Below are 21842 nucleotides of genomic sequence, written 5' to 3'. Positions count from 1 at the left end.
CTCTAACTTTTAGTAGCATAGCATAGCTTTGTAGCTGGGAAGAGACCTTTAGCATGGCAACACCGGCAGAAGGCGAAGAGAGTATCGGACTGCGGGATCGCCCTTGCCCTTGCCACCTTCAGGAGGATCGACTCTTGAAGACGAAGGCGAAGGAGGCACTCGGAGAAGTTCTACCGAAAGCAGCAAAGGGGCTTGACCATTTATCTTGCAGTATGAGCAAAACCGTCAGCAAGCAGCCAGCCAGCCTGTTGTGTCTCTGGCCCCGGGCGCAAAATCAAAATCACAATCCAACCCCGCGCGCACCGGAGCCCTTGTCCATGCATGAGAGATGATTAAAGCAGCAGCAAAAAAAATACAACCAACACCAAAATATGGGATTAGGAATCTCAAATTCCACCATGTGCATTTTCGGTGTTCCGATTGTTTTATGGGAGGGCGGATTTTGAATGGAATAGTTTTTCGTTAGGAATCGTTATTTGATAATTTGATGAACATGCCACAACAGGGAAATGTGAATCTTATCTCATCAGGAAAACCGAAAAATGCGGTAAGTAAACATGACAACACATATTATCCTGCGTCTTTACGAGTGGAATATCATCTACCGAGAAAAACAAGATCTTACAAAAATGCTGATAAAGCTTAGCTTAGCTTAGCTTGATTGACTACTCACATCCACCTTGAATCATTGAACCCGAAATGCACTTTAAGATGTTTTGATAAAGAATTTAAAAGTATTTTAGTATACTCGGTGATTGATTTCTAAATTTGGTTTAAATACAAGTCAATACATTTCGGATTCCAAGATCGCAGGCGTGGCTCAGTAGAACGAGTTCCACATCGCCAATGGTTGCTACTCCGTGATTGACCGAGGCCATCAATTTTGTTCAGAGGTCAAATGAACGGAACCTGGGATTGGCTACACATTCACAATGCACAAAACTGATGCTCTCTCTTTGAACATCAATAACGGCGCTGGCCACGTCCTAGTAGTCAATAGATAGGTTAGAAAAAATTAGAAAGGGATGAAAGAACAACTTTGTGCTTAAGGACCGAGGTCACCTCTGCATCCTTGCAAAAAATTTGGTTGGGAATGTGGGGAAAAGGAAATAACAAGGAAACACTTTTGACTAGTGTTCAGCAGTGGCTATCATCAATTTTTTCTCCTGAAATATATTTTTATTTATTAGAACATTTGAGCGAAATAAGAAACAACAATTTTGAATGGTGATTATGACTAAAACACATTCGAAGTCAATCGTATACACTTGATTTCGATCTTTATCTGAATGGTGATTATGACTAAAACACATTCGAAGTCAATCGTATACACTTGATTTCCATCTTTATCTGTATCTATAATAGTTGTTGCTCACATAATTCAAAGTTCGAAATGATATCCGATCTGATGTTCTAAATCATATTTATGTAGGAATTTAAAAACGTACGAAAGGTGTAAAAGTTCAAATCTTTTGGAGTAAAATTCAGAAAGAGATTGAAAATAAAAAAAAAGTGAATTTAACCATTGGAGAAATCTAGTCCAAATCTAACGTTTTATCTTTGTTTGAAGAGAAATGGAGAGAATGGTATCACATATAAAAACTATGTTAATTTTTTAGCAATTTTGATTGAAAGATTCATGTAACGACTTCCACCAGAAACATTAAGAATTAACTTGTGTCTTATTTATAATTTAATCATAATATACATGAAAAGTTTTGGACATTTGAATAAAAAAAATTGATGGGAAATTAAGTAATTCTAAACAAGCTATTGTATAAGTTAATCCAAGTTTAGGTTTGATACAAGAATAAAATTTATTTTTTAACCAAAAAAGGGATCAATTTTGTAATTTTGAACTGATTAAATTAATATTTTGAATTTGTGAAATAACGATTGGTTTGAAAATATTTAAAATTATTCTATAAAAATAAAAAAATGTTTTTACGACATTATTAATGTGGCCCGATCATTTGTGAATAATTTTTCACATTGAAAACATTGAAATTTACAAGTTTTGATCAACTTATTATAAAAAAAAATGAGAATACTTAGCTTAAACGTTTTCCGGATGCCAAACATCAATGAATGACTCCGAAGTTTTAATCCCCAATTAGTATGAGTGGCCGACAGCATTCCAGGAAGACAGGACAAATCATCTTTTGAAACCTCTTGAAGACCTTGAGACCTCTTGAAAAATGTTCCGTCCTGTAGGGCTGATACCGGAAAACCTTCGGAATTGACTTGAAATTAACTTCACAAAAATTTAAAATAGTTTAAACTTGGATTTGAACGGTTTCGAAAATTTTCTTTAAAAGTAAAACACATCTCAGATCTTACAAAAATGCTGATAAACATTAAAAAAAGGACGATAATTGATTTATTAATCAGAAAGACTTTAAAAAACTTTTTTCCCTTTTGACGTAATCTTTTTTCGGCCTCACGTTCAACAGACCTGATTCTTCATTGGATTTGAATTTCAACCTTCTGTGTCTTTTTCAACATAATTGAATAATGAAGTTTGAAAAGAATCGCAATGTTTCAAACTCTTCAAAACTATGTTTAATTCAATAACCCAGATAGCTTTGAAAAAAAATCAGCATCACATAGGCGAAATCCGTTTACCAATTCCAGTATATTTTGTTATTGCGTTTTTTGTTATTAATCAGGGTGGGCTGTGGGTTTAAATTTTCAAATTCTCAGTCGGGATTTTATGAATTAAAAATGACTTAAAAATACCATGCGGCTTTTTCTGCGAGTTACGTGATGTGACCATGCGCGGACTTATGGGGGGTCAAACCCTTCAAGCGGAAAACCCTTTATTTAAAATATACGAACACGTTCGAATTTCATAAAAATTTAGAACATTTCGTAGTCGGTGTACCCTAGAACTTTCAAAATTTTCCACTTCGTGAGAATGTCAGGGTGGCCACTCAAAATCGATTTTTGATTTCCCGCATTTTTCCCGTCTTTTTCCCGCATGGTCTCACGAAATTCCCGATTTTGTAAAACAGAAAATCAAGCAAAATTCCGAATATTTTTTTACAATTTTTATTTCTTTCAGTGGTAAACGATCTTTCAAAGATTTTTTTTTTCGGTTATTTTTAACAATTAAACTACAAATCAGTGGAATGATGCGCATACGATTTTTAAAATTTTAAAAGAAAAAGAGTATGGTACACCGGGGTAAGTGCGGAGGTGGGGTAGGTGGGGACGATGGATGTTAAAAAAATACTGTGCACTATTTTTTCAAACTTTGAATGCAGAATGTTAAATTTACTTGTAATCTATCCAAAAACTGTAAAAGAAATACGATTTCGAAAAAAAGCGGATGTTGACAGCGACTTTTTGTTAAATGACTACGATGTCGAGTTGATGTGCATCTTTTCCAATGGAAAATTTCTCGTAAACTAGCTGGCTCTTGACAAAAAAACTCGAAATTGAAGCAATCCTTACATTTGAAACATCCAGTTAGGTGAGTTTATTTGCAAAAAAAACTAAAATATTGTCTACAAATCCTACCTGGGGTGTGGGTGGGGAAGGCTTCAAACAGACTTGATGTTTACACATTTTTATCAATTTTCTCTCCTACATCCAATACAGTTTAGCTATATTTTGCATTCGGATCATGAAAAGTTCTGTAAAGTACTTGTTTGTTCTATAGTTTGTACTATATATTTTCGATAAAATCGTGTGTTGCAACATAAATTACTCATAATAATCGTTGAAAGATACCTTACTAACAGGCCCCAGTCATTTAAACACGCATGGTAGAACTCTGATCTCAGACGATTACGCAACCAGCTTCGTAAGGCCCGCAAGTGTTATACTAAGAATCGTACCGAAGATCAAAGACGCCGTTTGAGGTCTTTGGAACGAGATTTTAAAGAACTGAACGACAATCTTTATCATCAACACATCAGCCGCCTTCAACAGAACCTGAAACGTGATCCTTCGTCGTTTTGGAGAAACACTTTAAAAGCAAGAGAAGACATGCAACTATTCCTGTGGACATCAGTTTTAATGGCGTAGCTGCAAGTAACTTAACGGAATCTATGAATATGTTTGCTGACTTTTTTCAAAGCGTTTTTAGTTCCGCCGACTATGAATGTCACTGAACGGGCCTAACGTGCCGACAGCATTGAACGCACTCATAGAGATGACAGTTCTCAAATTGGGACGATGAGAGAGGGAGAAAAGAAAGCTGCGAATTAAGCGGGAAAGCGAAAGCAAAACATAAGGTCAAATTGTAAACAAACACAATAGGTGGATTGCGAAACGCAAAAATAGTTTTTTTTTCTTAAGTTGATTTTATCGCACCAAACGTTTGTGCTAATCAACAGTACACCTTTGTGCATTAGTACGGCAGTGAGCAGAAGTGAAATTTACTACATCCCAGCTAAGGTAGGCCAACGGAAAGTAGATTGTATACCTTTTTTAATTTAACGTTATTCGAACGTAGGCTAAAGTGCTAACCAGGTAGTACGGTGGTGCGCAAGTTTGTTGAACGGCAAAAGAATCCAGCGAATGTGAGAAATATTTAGAGAACTTATTGAAGCGCGTTCTTAATGTACAATTTTGAAAGTTCAGGTGAAAAACGGAGGCACAAAGCTGAAAGGTTCAGGCAAAGGGTTACGAATTGTAAGGCCACTAAACGTGAGAAAGAAAAACTATATACAATTTCATTGTAATTTGTTAATCGAATTGTACCCGTAGGAATTTAAAACACTGATAAGCTGATATAATTCCCCCTGCGTTGGAGAAAAATTTTCATCGTCCAGAGCTCCTGACGCCAACTAGCTCATCATTCCCTCAGCTTCGTTTCCCGATCATGTAATGATTCCAATAGCTTAATTTCGATTTTTCGCAAATCATTCAATTTTCATTTGAAAACAATTTTTATGAAGAGTTAAGGAACTCAATTAGTTTAAATTTCAGTTTCAATGTATCGGATCAATTCCATTCTTATTGAAGAAGAGTTTATGATCTTCTGGCAATTTCGGCAATCATATGATCTAAAAAGTATATTCTCTAATAAAGTGCCAAGACTAAATCGTTCACCAGAAGATCTTTTTTAAAGAACTGTGAATATTTCCTCAATAAGATAAAGAACATTTCCTCTTTGAAAGTCTTTATATCTTTAACTTTTATTCATTTGCTTAAATTAATTCTTAAAAACTGTTAAACTTTTATTCTATTATATTGTGATTTTTTTTTTAAATTTTAATATCCTTTTAATTGGAATAGTTTTTTTTTCAAAATATGAAGAATTGTTTTTCATATGTAGGCACGTTTCAAATTTTGTTCCTCAAATTCAAAGCTCAATGAATCTAGTACATGTCAACCATCGGGACATTTTTTCACTGGGAGGGAAACATAACAAAAATTGAACACCATAGCAACTTATACTTTTGCACGCAGAAAAACTGAAGCAGGCTAAAAATGCATAGTAGGTAATAAAATTTCTATATATTTTTCTACGTGTCATTAGAACACGTGGAATAATTTTTGAATGCTAGCGCCCCATCACAACCAGTGTATTATTCACTTACTAAGCAGTTAAGACACGAACCTTTGGTTGATGGAAATGTGGTTCAGAGTTATATCAGCTTATCAGTGTTTAAAACTCGCCCAACTTCGAACGAATAAAGGAGTGTTACAAATTCGGAAATTGCAATGAAACAGATAGCAACTATCTAGCCGCTATACAATCTCACGACGTCAACTTACCTATGTCATCCCTCACTGAACAGGAAGTTTTCGAAAGATTATCGACAGTCGACCCATCTAAAGGTACTGGACCAGACGATATACCTCGATCAGTTCTGAAAAATTGCGCTGCATCTCTAGCTGCACCGATTTGTCACCTGTTTAATCGCTCACTCAGAGAAAGGACATTTCCTAACGCCTGGCGTATTGCGGCTATCACTCCGATTTACAAATCAGGAAACGCACATTGTGTAGAAAACTACAGACCGATTTCGATACTCTGTGCAATTTCCAAAATCTTCGAAGTTTTGATGCATGAACGTATGTATGCTGCCATCAAACCCTTCATCGCTGATTCGCAACATGGTTTCGTTAAAAAAACGTCAACTGTCACCAACTTAATGTGCTACGTGAGCTCGCTGAACAACAATTTGGAAAAAGGATGTCAAGTAGATTCGGTTTACATCGACTTTGCGAAGGCTTTTGACCGGGTCCCGCACAAAATACTGATCGCAAAGATGGATAGACTTGGCTTTCCATCCTGGTCGCTTGAGTGGACTGCGTCGTACCTTGCTAACCGTCAGGCGTACATAAAAATAAAAAAATCATGCTCGAGGAAATTTGACATGCCTTCTGGAGTACCGCAAGGTAGTCACCTCGGACCTTTATTATTTATTATTTTTGTAAATGACTTGTGTGCAACGCTTCAATCTGACACGCTTATGTATGTATCTGAAACTCTATAGGAAAGTGCTTAGCGAATTTGATTGCCTCGCCCTACAAACTGACATCGCCAAACTAGAGGACTGGTGCCACTCAAATGGAATGGCGGCGAACGCAAAAAAATGTAAAGTGGTTAATTTCTCACGTTCACGTAATATTGTTCATTACAACTATCAACTTTCTGGAGTGAGCTTGGAGAACGTGAAGTCTATTGTTGATTTAGGTGTTAAAGTGGATAGCCGACTCACATTTTCTGAGCACATTGCGCTTACTGCTACAAAAGGTTTCGCAGCTCTTGGATTTTTGCGCCGAAACACTTCTGATTTCGACGATATCTATGCCCTTAAAGCCATCTACTGCTCTTCAGTGCGTAGCATCATGGAGTACGCTGTGCAGGTTTGGGCTCCTTCTCAGAACACCCAATCTTACCGCCTCGAACGAGTTCAGCGAAGTTTCGTTACGTTACGTTTACGACAGCTTCCTTGGAATGATCCACATCGACTACCACCGTACGAACAAAGATGCAGCCTGATGAATTTAGCGACACTCGAAAAGCGTCGAGCCGAGTTGCAGCAAACTTTAATTTTCGATACCCTAACCTGCCGAATTGATTCGTCATATATTCTCCAACGTGTCAACATGTACGTCTTGACCCGAACACTTCGACAACGCCAGTTTCTCTGGATCCCCTATCACCGTACTGCATATGGTCGAAATCACCCGTTAGATAAATGTTGTGAAAGTTTCAATTCTGCATACCATCTGTTTGAATTTAACATGTGTAAACGTAGTTTTAAAATAGCTATAAGTAGTGTTCTTTAATCTTAAGATACAAAGTCTGTAACGTATTAAAACAACAACACAAAAATTTGTTAAAATTTTCCTAAGAAATCAAAGGGAAATCTACCGTTACCCACCATAAAGCGAGGTAAGTGAAGACACGAGATAACTTTTCTTGCTTAGCGTCTATCAAGCTCATCTCTTCAGCGTTTGTAAACAACATGTTCTGCATCAAATTGAACGTAATTTCATCAAATTTGAACCACTGTTGATTTTTTATTGGTTTTTTTTTCAAGTTGAACTATACGAAAGACCGTCCACACGTACCCCAGTAGACCTTTTTTAATTAAAATTTGTGTGATAATCGTTTTTTCACTGTATTTGTTCTCAGATATTTTTAAGTATTTTAATTTTTTCGTCAGATAACACCTTCAATTTTTTCGCCTCCAGTTCCTTTGCCTTATTTTCTGCTATATATTCTTCTCAGTTTTTTGCTTTTAAGGACTCGACATACCTCGAGTGAGAATTGCAAGAATACTGCATTGACGATTTCGTTACGGTTATTCCCGTTGTTCAATTGAAACTAGTCGAAACCAATCCATCTCGGCAGGAAGATCCGTTTCGACCTAGTAGAGTTCATCGAAGTCGATTGGAAAGAGACTGGTGATCAACTGTCAATCCATTTCTACTTGTTTAGACCAAACTTCATTGAACAGACTTTCACCACAGAGAACCTTTCACTAAGCAAAATATTCCCGACTTTTCGAAAAAAATTCCCGGCTTTTTCCCGCTATTTCCCCGTTGGTTTTCAAATCCCGTCTTTTTCCCGCATTTCCCGAATGGGTGGCCACCCTGGAATGTTTACCAGACACATTGCGGTCAAAGTTTACAGAAGTTTAGTCTAATGATTACAAACCACTTTAATTCTTCGAATAACTGTATCGTTGTCACGACGGTGCATCGTGACGCACCTCCCCAATAACAACAACCTCCTCACTCACCATCGATACTTGCTGTCAACTGACAGCGAAAAGTAACACCAGGGGCGGGATTATGGAACTCGAAACAATCGAGTTTCGTTCGATTCGACCAACTTTGGCATTACCGATCTCGATTCGAATGGAATGTTTCGAGATGATCTACTACCCGATTTACTCGAAATCTAGTACTATAAAATTTAGAACTCGAACGAGATTCGTAATACTGATTCTAATTCGATTCGAGTTCAACTCGAAACGGGTAACTCGAATCGAATAGGATTCACAATTTCACCCCAGGTTTTTATGGATCACCTTGGTCCGTTCGAAAAGCGCGAAAACGACAAAAACAAACAACATCACGTTTCGTGTAGGGAAAGTTAATCGAATAGCTAGTGAGAGTAGAAGTGAAGGTAAAATTAAAACTATTTAGCGCAAAAGTGGAACATTTAACATTAAATCACCTTAATCTAGATTAGACTACTACGTTTAGTACGGTCGATTGAAACATTGCACGAGCAAATTAAAAAGTGACTGTTAATTTAGCAGGTAACTTGAGTGCCAAAACGTACACTGAATCCTAACCTAATATGTACAATTTCTACAGTCATAAATAGTACGGATCGTTGCTACTTGCGAGGACAGGCACAGTTACAGTTGAAGGACACTAAACGTAAGTGGAAAACATTACTATAAACATTAAAACGAATTTGTAAGATACCCGAACACGAATGTACACACAAGTTAAAAATCACTTAGCCTAATTGGGGTTTCATTTGTCTTCCTCAAAGGGATTTAATAACACATCTAAATAGATAATAAAGATTGTTATCGAACCGGAATTTTAGTTCTTCCGTCTGTCGTTCGCTTGCGCAACAATCGTTTAGGAACAATTTTGCATAACTACATGGTCTATATAACTAAATTTCAGTACTTTTTCGGTTGCAATAATTAGACCTGTTTGTCGATTTCTTGTCGTTTTTCCAACGGCGCCCGCCTTTAGATGTGTTTTATGTTTCTTCTTTTCTACATAACATCCTGTTTTTCTTCAAAAAGGAACACCAGAATGGTGGGAAGCTATAGACCTAAGGCTGATGTCATGCTGTCACTTTGAAATTCCCTACAAATCATCACTTTTCTACATCTGCTTTGAATCGTCTCCTTTCTTTCGGGAGCCATGAAAAACTCATCAAATCACGACCCGGATTGCAAGAATGCCGAAAATTGAACAGACAAAATTCCTTGTTTTTTGCCGGAACTAAGAATTCATGAAAATTTTCTCGCCGATTAAGATATTTTTTAGTTTATTATCACAACTTCGGACAGATCTTCGTACTATTGTGCTTAAAACCCGGAATCACTGCTTCAAATCGAGAAAAAAACAATATTCCTATTGGATTTCCTACTAGTCGCGCTACAAAACACATTGGCATCAGATTGGTCGCGCTATACAAAGCGACCAGTATGACAGGTCTGCGCGATTTCCATGGAGATCAAATGAGAGCTGGTTAGTCGTGTGAACGTTGCGTTGTAGGTCGCGTTGCTAGTTGTTTCAGCATGACATCAGCCTAAGAATGCATGTGAGCACATATTTAGACAGAAACTGCGGTGAATCCGTGCACCCATGGTGGATAACCAACATACATACATAGGCGAAATCCGTTTACCAATTCCAGTATATTTTGTTATTGTGTTTTTTGTTTTACTCAGGGTGGGCGGTGGGTTTCAATTTTCAAATTCTCATTCGGAGTTTTATGAATTTTTGAAAATACATAATAGGGGTGGATGCTTACCTCAATTGGCAAGCGTGTTTGACTTGTAAGCCAGACTATCAGGGTTCGATTCCCACTGCCCCCCAACTTAGGTTAAGGAGATTTTGTGAGTCTACGGACATAAAAATTAACACAAAACATGTAAATATTATAATATACACAGCAACAAGACGCAAACATTTGAAAACTTTAAGGAGTACAAATAATTGTAAACTCTCCGGAGTATAAAACGAATACCGCTGGTCAATATAGTCTCAGTAACTGAACCACTAACAGGAGCTTTGCCGATAAAGCAGTTCCGAATCGTGCAAAAAATACACAGAAAAAAAATCTGAATCCTTAACAACACTGAAATTGAAAACCTTTATCATTACATGACGTGGATTTATCAATGTAAATTTACAAATTAAAAAAAGTTGAATACATAACAGCACTGAATTCGTATGATACACATATTACTTGGGCTTGTGATATAGCTATAGGGATATTCAACACAAAATCTGGGAAAAGTCCGGTCCGACTTGGTTGCCCGGACTTCATTGAAAAATGCTCGGATTTATTCATCTTTTTTGCAAAATCGTACGAAAAAAATAAATCAAATTGAATTGTAAATTCTTTTTATGTATGCTTCCAAAACGAGAATCTTTGATCAAGTCTAATAAAAATAATCATGAATGGTTTTGTGGAAGCCTAAAATACGATTAAAAATCAAAAACAAAATTTCAAGTCTTTTTTTTTTGTTATTGATTTGCTATTGATATTGCCTGGAGTTTTGGTCGACAATTTTAAAATCAAATGCCCGGATTTCTCCAGGTTTTTAGATAAAAATAGTCCGGATTTTTCCCGCCCGGATTCGTGCTGGAAAAATTCTGGCAACTTCAGTATAGATTCATCTTAATGAGTCGTTTTTGTTACTTGCATTTTTTTACAAATTTTGCTCCATTTTAAAAATAGTATAAATATTACGGAATACGAAAATAATTATACCTCCTAACTAATGTACAATATCTACGCTCATATTTTCAAGGCATTTAAAATCTCATCGGTTTATTCATCCCAGAAATGTCAAATGACGTGACTAGAATAGACATAAAGTCAATTTAATGATCTCCAAATATAAAAAAAATTAACGTCCATTTTCCAAAGTTTTGAAGTTCACCGTTTCTCTTAGAAAAAAATTATAGACAAATAAAAAAAACGCAGAATGGTATTGTTGAAAAAAAGTAGCGTTCAGAAGTTTTTGACGTTTAAAAGCAAAATAATATTTTTTTCAATGAACTCTAGTTGTATCATAAATAATATTGATTTTTCAAAGTACGGACCTCAACCTCAACTCAATCCAACTTTTCCAAATATTTCAATACATATCTCGATTTGACAAGTGAATTTGGAAAGCCTTCTATGAACAGGATGATTACAAATTTTAGTCTTTTTTAATCATTGCACCAAATAAAGTCAAATTTTGCAAAAAAAAAAAGTCGTTCTTCTGAGAGATTTGTCAGTACCAAACCGATTCTAGTTGAATTTTACTACCCAATTGTAAATTCTGTCTAGTTTTTCATTTTTGATGTTCATAAATGAAGCAAGATGCCAATTAAAATATATTTGTATTTGGTTTAATTTTCATAAATATACTCTTTTCTGTTAAAGCTTAGCAAAAAATATCAAATTGTAAAAATTTACAAAGCAAACTTTCGATATTTTGCATAATTTGCAAAACTTATTAAATTTGGATGGATGAATGACATTGTTGAAGTAAAATTCATGTTACGAATGGTTGAAGTTATTGAAATGTATGATTTTAATTATGATGTTGATATGCTTCGATTATTTTTTACGATTTTTATACGATCTTCCTATTTTTCAGAGGCTATCTAAACTCCTCAATATTAAAACTAGAGTCCGCTTGAATGCTCTTCATACCAATGATATGTAGTTACCAAAACCCAATTGGAAATCATTGAATAATGTGTGGTGAAATTCACAAATAATATGTCAAAAACCGTACTATTTTGGTAATTTAAAAATTGTAATTGTAATTTTTTTTTGTTTATGGGTTTATGAGCGCCTGGCTGACCCGGAAAGGAAAAACAACGGGGGACAGAAGAGGAAAATTTTAAATGAGAGTAGAATAGCTTAGAAAAGGATAGCGGCAACAGAGCCCGAGGGTTCTGAAGCACCAGTTTAGGGAAGCGTTAAGATAGTGCTCGACGGACTAGGACGGTTGGTGGGCCCCATATGAACTTCGAGTTAACCCAACCTTCAATTCAACAGAGCAATAGCAGTATGGTATCAAATAATATGATATCATATGCTAACGCCTCGATATCGTTGTCAGAAGGGTTCACTATCTTACCGTAGTTGAATTTTCCCTACCTGTCACCTAACCTTACTCGTTTCCATAAATTTGGATTGTTGCTAGTTTGATTTAAAAATAATCATAGATTTGCTAAGTAAAAGATGTATTCAAGTGATTCTACGCGACTACACGGTTATTCGATAACTCAACAAGGACATCATAAAAACAGAATCTATAAAAGGTACATATCTCTTAAACTCATCAAACGATTAACTGTAAGCTTAAATAGCTCTATTGGAATCGTCAACTTATCAACAGAACAGGAAAATAACAGTGCTGTTCTTTAAAACCTCATCTCTAATTGTGGTCAACTTCTCTAACAAACTATAATACTCAATCTACACGATAGGGGTTCAATTAAAATAAACCGTGTGCCTGTTTTTAAATGCCCGAAATGAATGATCTGAACTGTCTTCTCATTCTTGCTTATCGAAATTATATTTTCTATTTTAACTTCGATTTATGAATTTCAATCCTAACCGAAAAATGTATAGATCTACGAAAAGTAAATAAATAATTAAAAACAAATGTCGAAAGTGTATTACAAAATGAAATATCATATTTGTCAAAACAGCATTTCCGTCCAATGAGCCTCTAGTTCTTATAAAATGCTTGATTTAAGAATAAGCCAACGAAATTCATAAACCGCAAATGCACACTTACTAGAGCATTGGGGAGGCCATTACCTAAACCTAACCTAACAATACTTCTAATTCTATGAAACTAAACTAGCTAACTACCTCATCAAACAGATTATGCCCTATTGAAAAGTATCACTTTATGACGGAAAATTGTGATATTTTCGCTACCAAATTTTCCCATTGTTCAACGGAAGGGAGGGCAAGTGTTTTAACTCCCATTCATCTTATCAGCATGGATCATGAAAAATCGGGACACCACTGAACCTACAGCTAATTTAATTTTAATAAAGGTGTCCATCACGCCTTCTAATTTGAATCATATTATGATCCATGCTTGATAAGATGTGTGCAACGACACTGTCAGGACAATGATAGTAAACCATCATTATCACAAGCATGCACACCGCCGCCGTGACCCATGGGAACCCAGGGTACGGGATTGTACGCCGCTAAATAGGAAATTGATTTTATTTTCTGAAACTTGGAATGCGTTTTTCTCAAAACAAAGGTCTTGGCGCATTCGCCATTTTCAAAAATCGATACCGAATTCTTTTGGCTGCCTTCATCCTGACATGATGTATGTGTTTTCGGTGTGTAAGATTCATATCTAGAACGTATCCAAGGTAACAATGTTTGTTTTTGTATCTATTTTTTCTCCACATATTTTTATATTGAGATGATCTGTTCTTTTTTTAAGAAAAATTAGTGGGATTAGTTTTAAGGTCCATACATTGTTTGAGATTGTCAAGACACGTATTCATGTTTTGTACCATTTCTCTTAGATCGTTTCCTTTAATTAGTATCGTGAAGTCGTCTGCAAATTGCAGGAGTTCATAGTCCTATGATGACGCGGTGTGCAGATTTGTGGTATACATATTGAAAAGTTGCGGAGACAGGGGGCAACCTTCTGGTAGACCATCACCTACTTCTTGTTGTATTCAAGGATCAGTATTATTTTTTTAGGTAGTGACCAATCCATGATACAATTTTAGGGGGAATTGTTAGACTTTCTAATTGTTTCATCAGTAATTCTAATTTAACCGAGTCAAAGGCTTTTGAGATGTCGATAAAAACGGCAATTACTTGTTGATTTGTGGTTTTGTTTTGCGATGGTCTATCCTGCATGATGTTCAACGTGGAAAGTGCTATTCGACGAGCGGTGGGAAATGGAGGGCACGATTTCCACAGATCCAGTCAACTTATCTGCTTTATGGACGACATTAATATAATCGGCAGACCATCTGCGGCATTGGAGATCATTAGACCGGTTGTTCTCTACGGGCACGAGACATGAATATTACTCGAGGAGGACCTGCGTACACTCGGAGTATTCGAGCGAATCTATCTTTTTTTGGAAGGCAGGGGAAATAAGCCCATATAACTCAATCTTTTTCTGTGGGGAAACCACCTCATATCTAGTAAGGATGTAACTCTGGGACCAACTATGGACTGTAACCTGCACTGGGAACTTCGTGTAAATCAAATTAGAATCTTTCAACCATTCCTCATCGATTCCACCATGTTACACACACTAGTTATGTCGTGAATCGACTCGTGATAAGTTTTATAAATCCATTTCGTAAGCCAATAACCACTTCATTGTATCTCTGTTCGAGTCTCACGTAAAAAATCCCTGCGTTGCCTACACAAAGGCGAAAAAAAAATTATGCGCTCCCTTTAATAGTATAAATTTAGGCGCATTTTTACCGAACACAGAAATGATTCTCATGAAATCGGGACGGATGTAGCTTAATTCCTTGAAATATATTCTTAAAAAATAGTTTTTCAGAAAATCGGTCGGACATCGTCCTGTGGATGAGCAAAATCGAGCCCGAAACCGGTCGACAAAAAAGGTGATTTTGAATCCTTTTTTCCGTTTGTAAGAACGTCGAGTGTCGTGTCCTGTAATACGTCGTGGGTTAATTGTTCAGAAAACAATTTGCAGAAACAATAGGAAAACGCGACTTTTCTGCAAATGTTATGCCCAACAAAATAGAACATAAGAGATCGTGTTTTTCATGGACAATGTTTTGCCCTCTAGCCAGATGTATAAAATAATCTGAGGATTTCAAACAGGGTTATTTCCAAAATATAAACTGTGATTGGCATTATGAATGAAGATTGAATACAAGAAATTTGTAGTTTTCAATTGTTATAAATAGCAAAACTTCTAAGGAAAACTTCAAACATACAGTACCGTTCATAATTGTATAGAAATTGGAAGCACGCACACTGTCACTTCGACTTTGAACTTCCATAACTTTTTACTCTGATGATATTTCTTGATAAAATTTTTTGCGTTAGATAGATCAACTATCACACTATTATATCAAAAAAATTGAGCATTCTGGTGTTTGTGTGGCCAGAGAAAAAGTAATTCTACGAAAATCGGACTTTTTGGACTTTTCTCATTCAAACAGCAATATTTCTGAAACGACGCTACATTTTTTATTGAAATTTTGCACAGTGATTGTTGAAATATGAAGCTAGCATGTCTGAAATTTTCGAAAAGTTTTATCGATGAGATCAAAAGTTACCCGAGGTGCAATATTTCAAACATGAACCTAGAAATGCGATTTCTATAGAATTTTGGACGATTCATGAAAACAATATCGTTTCCTCCACCAATCAGACAAAAAATGTCTGGCAAAAGCAATGAAGAAAAGAAAAAATGGAATAAATGATCCATTTATGTTTTGAAATCAGAATCTCGCGATATGGTTGTGATTTTTTGGTTGAAATAGATTTACTGGTTATTAAACAGAGAATATGATTTTCCTATGGAAACATTCGTCCAAAGTTCTATAGAAATCGCATTTCTAGATCCATGCCTGAAATATTGCACCTCGCGTAACTTTTGATCTCATCGATAAAACTTTTCGAAAACTTCAGACATGCTAGCTTCATACTTCAACAATCACTGTGCAAAATATCAATAAAAAATGTAGCGTAGTTTCAGAGATATTGTAGTTTGAATGAGAAAAGTCCAAAAAGTCCGATTTTTGTATAATTACTGTTTCTCAGGCCACACAAACTCCAGAAAGCTCAAAATTTGTGTTATAATAGTGTGATAGTTGATCTATCTAACGCAACAAATTTGATCAAAAAATATCATCAGAGTAAAAAGTTATGGAAGTCAAAAGTCGAAGTGACAGTGCGCTTGCTTCCAATTTCTATACAATTATGAACGGTACTGTACATGAATACGTAATTTTTTTTTCGAAAAATAATCGATCATCTATTTAGATCTTGTAATAGAGCAAAGCATGCTGGCGCGACCTGTCACTTTGAAATTCCCTACAAATTATCACTTCTCTACATCTGATAATGCTTTGAATCGTCTCCTTTCTTTCCGGAGCCATCAAAAACTCATCAAATCACGACCCGGATTGCAAGAATGCCGAAATTTGAACCGACCAAATTCCTTGTTTTTTTGCCGGAACTAAGAATTCATGAAAATTTTCTCGCCGATTAAGATAGTTTTTAGTTTATTATCACAAGTTCGGACAGATCTTCGTACTATTGTGCTTAAAACCCGGAATCACTGCTTCAAATCGAGAAAAAACAATGTTCCTATTGGATTTCCTACTAGTCGCGCTACAAAACACATTGGCATCAGATTGGTCGCGCTATACAAAGCGACCAGTATGACAGGTCTGCGCGATTTCCATGGAGATCAAATCTAGAGTTTTCTTTGATTAAGTCGTATGAGCCAACTGACTTATTTCGAGAAAATCGCTGCTGAAGTTTTGTAACACTTTTTCAATTATGGTATTTCATATTTGACTCAGAATTGTCTGGAAAATTGATACATGATACAAAAACCGATGAGAAATGTGGCAGTGAACCCGATACAGGCATTAATTGAGATTTTCGGGTAAACAAGTACTAACGACCATTTGCATTACGTTTTTGGCGCAAACGTCATTTTGCAATTTATATATTTTATTATAACATGATTTGTTTTGTTCTAATCTTCGCTAATATCTGCTAACATGCTTTGACTACAAAAATTCTAACATGATGATCTCTTTGTTGTGTGACTCGATTATTGGCTTGGAGTAAATTTGAGAAATAACTGCAAGTGCTAATTTGTCAAGCATCTAGCGAAAATAGAGCCACACCAGTGCAGCAGTTGGAACCTGTGCTGCGAGGGACTGTGTATCGGGTTTCTATTCCACTGGAAATGATCGGTTAGGTAGTTCCTTTGATTTTGATAACCGCTCAAGGGGTGCAGGGACTCGTCCGAAGCTTCTATATGTCGACTGCTACTTTATGAAAAAAAATAACAGGCTGAGTATAAGTTGAGACATATAAGTAACATTTCAAGCGTGAGTTTTCAAAAGGACGTATGTCGCAAAAGTAAACAAATTGAGTTACTGTTTGCACGGTATAGTAAATTTTATTTTCTTCTGTATGAATTAACTGTTTGTACAAAAAAAAAATAATATGCCGTTAGCTAAAAAAATATACAAACGACCTATGTCATCTTTTCTCAGTGTTTTCGAAATTCTTCTTTACACCTCTTTTTGGTAAAACGACGCATCTGTCAAAACAAATAATATCGCACACACAGCAGATAGGATCGCAGCAAACCGTCGTATGCGTCAAATCAGATACGTCGGTTTTTTCACATCATTGCAGATGCGTCAGTTTTAAAATAATTATTATTTTAAAACTGACGCATCTGCAATGATGTGAAAAAACCGACGTATCTGATTTGACGCATAATGAAAACAATTTGTCCAAGCGACGAATCATAAAGGGTGTATGTAAATATTAAACTGTCACAACGACGAATCATTATGGCGTATGTGAAAAAAAACTCAACAATACGGTGTAAAATATTTTTTTTAACAAATTCACTAGGAAACAGCAAAAAATCCAGTATGCTCAAACCTATAATTAAAACATAATTGTTTTTCCTACAGCTGCCATGATAAAACTTGATTCTAGATCAAACAGCTTTAAATAGCATTTATTTATATTAACATAATTTTGTCCCTCCTTTTTCTCAGATTTTGTCTGATGTTACATACGTCCTTTTGAAAACTCACGCTTGATTTATTTAACTTACCCAATTACAAGTTGAAGACATTTGTTTTCCTACGATGCAGAACAACTCTTTTGACTGATTTCTGTTGAAAAAAAAAAAGGTTTTCATCACCTGGCAATGAGTTTTCTGCCAAAATACATTAGGTCGCAAAAACCATCACGACGAACTGTTGTTTATACGTCATTTTGCATCACGGCAATCCAGTGCTGCCCAAAACGTCGTTAAAACCAAATTGCACTCAAAAATGAGAAAGTCATTATACGTCTTAAATTCAAATCATGTTCTAAAATTTATTTATTGATCAAATGAAACCAAATTTTTACCTAACATAAAATACATGTTTTTCAATCATTTGCAGTAAATATCTCAATTTTGTTTAAGTTGGTTCATACGACCTAATCAAAACAAACTCTAGAAATGAGAGCTGGTTAGTCGTGTGAACGTTGCGTTGTAGGTCGCGTTGCTGTTGCTTCAGCATGACATCAGCCTTACTCTCAATGGTCATATCAGTAAATTGAAGGACATAAAATCAAATCACTTACCTTCAGAATAAATTTCATTCAACCGATTCTAGAAAGCATCAACTGCACCTAATCCGTTTCAGCCCCTCAAGTATCCTTCAGTTAAGGCGGCTGATCCTAGTTTCACGGAATCCGCGCCAACTGCTATGCCAATCCTACAGCTCCAAAATCAATCAGCGTAGCATAAAACTTCCAATACGAAATCATAAACCTAATACGATTCTTCCGATCCTCAAGTGTTGGTGCAAGATCCGCCCGTGGGGATCAAAACTTCCAAAAAAACCCGTTCCGTGAGCTCTCACTAGTATTGGTAACAGACCCAAAATCCAACATCAATTCCCAGTCGAAATGTCAAAACCAGTAGCACTTCTGAAAATATTTTCCCCTCAAAGCGTTATTTCGACGAAATTGTTCACCGAAATGCGGACAGAATCGTTCTCTGCCCTGAATCGGAACTTCCGCTAACAATAACATTCACTTTTTCCGGACTTTTGACCACCAAATCCCACACTCCGTTTTAGCCACTTGTTGCTTCCGAAATTCTCGGTTTCCAAGCTCTCCTGAGGACTCGTTTACGCGATCCAGATTTACGTGCGTGTGCAAGGCAGTATTGGTGCGCAGCTTCCAGGCTTACGAGATTTTGTTGCAGCTTTCCGAACTGTTTTGACCCCTTTAGCCAGCACCCGGACACAATCCAACTATCACCGGAAGTACCGCGGACCGTACACTTTAGATTACTTGCAGATTCGAACGGGTTCCGGGCCGATATTGTACAAAATTTTCCGAAAAACTCAACAGCGACGAACCGTTCCTGACACACACGATTTTTTTGCTAAGATGGCGACCCCTCAACGAGCTGTGATTTGACGATCGACTGGCAGCTGCTGGTTTCTTTATTTTTCGATCAAACAAAAAACATCGCATCGAAAAAGGTTGCCAGTTGTTCCCCCTTGGAAAAAAACATCTCTGTTAACAATTGAGTTGTTTTAAATTAATAATATATTATTAATAATTTAATATTATTATTTTTTAGTTTCCCGGACAATTAAATTAGATTTACGTTATTGCGGAAATTGCACCTATTTAGACTCCTGTGCAAATAATTTCCACGCAGAAATATTTTCGCACTGACGCACACATAGACAACCCGTGTCAGTTTTTTCAAATCAACCGTTGCTCGCTTCTGATTTTCGAATCACATTTCCAAACGGCATAATCGTTTTTTATGCAAACCAAGCAGTTCAATAACGAAAATTGACCGATCAAAAAATGAAAAGAAACGAACAGAAAACAGAATGCATTCTGTACATTCGGGTACAAGAATGTAAGTGGAACAAATAAATCAAACATTATTCGGGCGTTTTTTGAATTACTGAAAAATTAGCCAAAAATTATGGATTCACTGACAATTTTTACTGACACACCAGTCGCAATTATTTTTAATTCAATTTTATCCAAAGATGTAAAGAATATCGATATGTGTCATTGTCTATGAGGTCTGTGAGCAGATTTTCTGCGCGCAAATTATTTGCGACCCCCGTGAAGTAACTGAACTCTGATGTTGGTCCTTTTTTCATATAGTCCCTTTTCAACTTTTAGCACATGATAGTTTATATAATGAATGTGATGGTGTTAGTGAGTGCGGAATTGTTATCTGTCAAATTAGATTCTCTCAATAGTCTAAAAATTCATGCAATTGACAATAAATTCAGGAATAAAAAAAGTTATTGTTTCCAATATCAATAAAAATCAAAACCATCTCATAAAATGGTGAAAATGGGAGTTTTTTTTTCAATTCTTTATGATGTAAAAATACAAAAAAGATTGGTTGATGCAGCTAAATTAAGGGATGAATGACTTTTAGAAGTTAAAATCCATCCAAATAAAAAAATGATGCAGCTAAACGTGTTTGGAACCTTCATGTTTTTTAAGGGTGTCCACTAATAAAAATGGTCAACGAAACCAAAATGATATAAAAAGGACACGTGATTGGAATCACAAAACATATAAATAAGAAAGAGCAAAAACTATAGTTTACTGAAATAAGTGAAATGATAAATACAAAATCTCAAAAAATACTCAAATAAAACACAATAATAAAAATAACCAAATAAAACTAAATATATTTTTAAGATCCACAAAAAACAGAAAAAACAAATCACATTTGGAATTTTTTTTATTTGGATCACTTTCATGCATTTTGAATTTGCATATATTTTTTGTCATTCTTGTCATTTTTATCATTTTCGTTTTTATCATATTTTTTTTGTCATTTTCATCATTTTTCTCATCTTAAACATGCTTGCTATAATATTTTCCTATCTATATTTTCTTTCCTATTCTAATAAAAAGTTATGAACTAGAATTAAGCACACAATTATAAACAAACATAACGAGTCTCCTTAAAGCCTATAAAGGTATGAGTCGTTTTAAATATAGATGTTACACAAATCCATGTTTGCCAATTTTATCGAATTTTCAAAAAAAAAATCATTTATGGCATTTATTATTTTTATTTTTTTGTCATTTTTGTATTTTTTTTTTCTTTTGTAGTTTTATTAATTTTTTAAATTTTGTCAATTTTTTTTTAGTTTCTGTAATTTTGGTAATTTTTGTCAATTTGGTAATTTATGTATGTTATTATTTTTTGTCATTATTGTCTTTTTTGTAATTTTTACCATTCCGTTAATTAAGAGGCGAATGAATTGTAAATTTAATGCCTCTATAAACTCAATAAAACAAACAAACAACATTCCGTTATTTTTTGTTATATTTTCCCTTTGTGTTTTTTTTTTATTTTTTTTTCGTTATTATTGTAGAGAAAGAGAATATAGGAAATGTAGTATAGAAAGTATACTATTTGAGCTTCATGAAGCTCGAATAGTACACTGGTTAGAATGTCGGATTGGCAAGACGCTACAATTGGTGTTTTTAACTTATTTAACATAGGTTGACCATTTTTGTCACTTAAGTGAAAATTTATTAAAATTATTTTGTAGTTCTGTAATTTTTCTCAATTTGTCATTTTATTCGTTTTAGTCATTTTTGTCAGAAAATATGTTAGCTGCTAGAATAATGTCAGGAAGTCAGTTTCATTAACAACTTTTATCCTAAATTAGTGAAATTTGTAAACATCGGCTAAAAATTGGGTTAAAAAAGAAGATGAAATAACTTTCTCCGCGAGCTTGAATTCTGCTAAGCCAGCGTGTCGTGACATAATTTTAAATCGCTGCGCCTCATCGGCCACCAAGTGCAACATTTTCCGAATGTTGCATGCTGCAGCTGTTTCTGCCAAATCATCGCA

At 35.4% G+C, this 21842-nt stretch overlaps 1 protein-coding gene across 1 annotated transcript in view; it reads right to left on the bottom strand.

Moving 5' to 3' along the window:
• LOC129744086 (protein lines) overlaps positions 1-19373 on the bottom strand; it is a 41646-nt gene extending 22273 nt beyond the window's left edge. The window contains exon 1 of the mRNA XM_055736444.1: positions 18560-19373. The gene's annotated coding sequence lies outside the window, so the exon portion shown is untranslated. The remainder of the gene's footprint in view (positions 1-18559) is intronic.
• Between the last annotated feature and the right edge of the window lie 2469 nt (positions 19374-21842).

This window comes from Uranotaenia lowii, chromosome 2 (assembly GCF_029784155.1).
Source record: "Uranotaenia lowii strain MFRU-FL chromosome 2, ASM2978415v1, whole genome shotgun sequence".
Classification (NCBI taxonomy): Eukaryota; Metazoa; Arthropoda; class Insecta; order Diptera; family Culicidae; genus Uranotaenia; species Uranotaenia lowii.
The sequence above is the reverse complement of the archived record's forward strand: the minus strand, read 5'-3'. Positions and strand labels throughout refer to the sequence as shown.